The 3,319-nt window shown below is 37.4% G+C and overlaps 1 protein-coding gene and 1 long non-coding RNA gene across 3 annotated transcripts in view; one reads left to right on the forward strand and one right to left on the reverse strand.

Annotated features, from left to right (window-relative positions):
- dlc (deltaC) overlaps nt 1-3,319 on the forward strand; it is a 72,729-nt gene that overhangs the window by 8,188 nt on the left and 61,222 nt on the right. The gene's annotated exons all lie outside the window — the stretch shown is intronic.
- LOC119616812 lies at nt 1,330-2,634 on the reverse strand. The gene is made up of 2 exons (XR_005232864.1): nt 2,400-2,634; nt 1,330-2,131 (listed from the first exon to the last, which is right to left on the reverse strand). It is a non-coding gene; the product is annotated as an uncharacterized LOC119616812 (long non-coding RNA).

Consider the following 3,319-nt stretch of genomic DNA (forward strand, 5'->3'; position numbering starts at 1 on the left):
ATACTTTTAGGGAAGTACCACATACACAAATCTAAATTTAGTAATACCACTCCCTCTTTTCTGGTCTTTAAAAAGGAACTTGAACAATATATTATAAATATATCTGACTCTAACAATAAGAAAGCCATAAAAACTATTGATTTGTGCACCTTATTCAATGTTTGTGTATGAAGTATTCCCCCCTGGCTTTTGTTTATCTGTGTTCAAATGTATAATGATAACTGCCTTGTATTGATTGTGTTATTTCATTTAAATTAAAAAAAAAAAAAAAACTGATGAGCGGAGGCGCACAGTGATGATGTCACAGCTCAGTAGAGGCGCACAGCGATGATGTCACAGCTCAGTGGAGGCGCACAGTGATGATGTCACAGCTCAGCTGAGGCGCACAGTGATGATGTCACAGCTCAGCTGAACACTTTAGTCCATCTCAGAGCTTTAATTTATGTAGACTGTTTAATATTAATAAGATTTTTTAGCATTTATATCAGCAGTCAAATGAATAAAGAAATTAAATGGACCACTTACCTGTAAAAAACAAAACCCTGTCAAAATCTTGATTTGAGCAACAAAAAAAAATTCTTGCCAGAAGCGTTTGTGATATGAGATTCTTAAAACCATAGAGGGAATTCTCAGTTATTCATTTTGATGCCAGAGATTGTTTCATTTAAACAAACTTCAAATGTTGATCAAAAACAAGTAGTTTGATCCGAGCACAGTTTATTTTTTTTAAATTATCCTTTCATTTATGGGCTTATAAAGTATAAAAACTTCTACATCTGTTTTTTCTTCTTACCTCTGGCCAAATGTTGTCTTACATTTGTAAGATTTTAAATAACATAATCAATAAAAAACAATTAATTTCTAAGGATTAAAAAGCAAATTGTGCATTTGGATGCAGAATCAGGAACTTCAGTTAAGGTTGGTGAACGTTTCATTGATGGAAAAAGTTACATTAGTTGGCTGGTAGGGAATAAAAAAGGTGGTCATTGTAGAGATGTTTTATTCATCACAGATATTTCTAACTAATTATATTTCAGCGTGATGAACTGAATTTGTTTTGGTGAAAAGCACGTCTGAGGTATTATCGTGGATAGTATGAGAATGTTATTTATATCTACATATGTGTGTGTGTATTCCTCTCCTGACCTCAGACATTATAAAGTATCAGTCAGACTATTTAAACGCAGCTGTCTTCGGTTGGAGACCAGGAGAAACTCAGAGTTTCTGCCAGAAATCAGCTTTCCTTATACTCCTCTGACCTTTTCTTACTACAATATGATGTAGACCAAACAAACACTGACTGCAGACAAATGTGCACACACTTAGCACTCAGTAAAAATGTTATTTAATGTAGAAATTTAAAATATTGAGCCATTTAGTCACAGTTAAATAAACAGCAAAATTAATTGCTTGCACATAAACTGAGTACCAGTATGAAAGACCTGAAGTTTTGACAACAAACAGGTTTATATATCCAGACTTCTTCTGATTAAACAGCAACCATTCACAAACAACCAAACGAACTTGGTCATCAGTTTAGTGCACAGGTGTCAAACTCTATTCTTCCAGGGCCGCTGCATGTTTTAGACGTGTTCTGGCTTTAAAACACCTGGTTTAAATGGACGACTTGTTGCCGTGCTCCTGGAGAACCTGATGATTTGGTGAGGAGGTGATTAAACCATTTGAATCAGGTGTGTTGGAGGAGAAACACCTAAAACCTGCAGGACAGGTGAGCCTCGAGTCCTGGAGTCTGACACCTATGGTCAACCTAAGATTTCTGACTCACAACAGTAAGAAAAGTTTATTTATAAAGCGCTTTTCACAGACATAAAATCACAAAGCGCTGTACAATAATAAAAACAATGAAAATTATGGATCTGGAGCTGCAGATTTCTCAAATAAAAGACAAACCAGAACACTGAACTATGGGAAATATAATATGTTTTATCCAAGTTTCTGCTCTGAAGCACAGAGAAAAGGGTTGTCCTTAGTAAAGAGAGAATATTAACTTAAAAAGGACAACCACACACGTGTCAGTAAAATATCTTCACCTTATAAACGCAAAGTGATGCTGGGGATGTTTAAAATGAACGTGGGGAGGAGGCGGAGGAGGGCGGGGTCCTGTTCTGCCCTTCAAGACAAAAAGCCTTGTCAGTTTCCCAAATTATCTGACAGTTGAATGAAGATTAGACAGCATGACAGAGAGAAATAAAGCAGTTTAAACTACGTTTCACACACAAACCATGTGCAGCCATGCTAACAGCACTGTTAAAACTAATAAAACAGAATAAAAATATATATCAAAAGGGAGAAAACTGAGCAGACGTCCAAATATTAGGACGTAACGATTTGATACGGGCGGGGTTTATTGCTCGATCATAAAATCGAGCGCACCTCACCTGACTCTGCTGCTGGAGGATAGCCTGAGCTAACCCGCCCGTGGCACCGCCCGCTCCTTCCGGGGGCTGGTTCGTGGAGAGTGTCCGGAGGATATCCACCACAGCCGGGGTGGAGGCAGCAGTCGCCCCGCTCCTCAGCCCCAGGAGGCCGTGGCTCGCTCGGACACACATGAGGAACACAGACGACATCTTGGTTTGTAGCTGCCGGCGAGTGTGTGACGCAAGACTGAACATAAAAGTAGTGATTGGTTGGAGCCAGTTTGACGGGCAGATACCAGACCCAATCAGAGAAGCGAAAGACCACGTGGTTCAAAAATGGCGGGTCTTATATTGTGTGGACTAATCAGAAGTAAAAGTTAGTCTGACCTCAGTCTGACCTTCGATTGCGTAGCAAAATCGCGACGATGGTTGGGTAAAACCACCCTTTTTTTGTAAAACCACACATTATATATAATAATAATGCCGGAGGGTAACAAGAGAAAAATGATGGTGCACAAATACAAGCAAGGCAGAGGTTCAGGTGATCAGTTAAAGAACTCAAAAGCATCAAGAGTATATTTTGGGCCCATTAAATGGTCATTTTTAAAAATATAAATACATAAATAAACATTTATGTAACCTTGCAACTAAAATAACCATATGTTGTTTATTAATACAAAACAAATAAACAGTGATATGTAGTCACCAGAAAATGCTGAGAAATTGTGCTCAGGTTTTCATAAACAATTTTTGCATAAATCTTAGAAACTAGCACTGCATTATAATCATTGTGTTTAAAACATATATATATATATATTTATATATCTTTATTAACAACAGAACACAGAACAACAAAATGTAACAAAATAACAAGATACAATACAAACTCTCGTGAAGGGTTTTACATCCATATTTAACTAACCAGGGGGTTTACATAAATA

The sequence above is a fragment of the Kryptolebias marmoratus genome, unplaced genomic scaffold (genome assembly GCF_001649575.2).
Source record: "Kryptolebias marmoratus isolate JLee-2015 unplaced genomic scaffold, ASM164957v2 Scaffold27, whole genome shotgun sequence".
Lineage (NCBI taxonomy): Eukaryota > Metazoa > Chordata > Actinopteri > Cyprinodontiformes > Rivulidae > Kryptolebias > Kryptolebias marmoratus.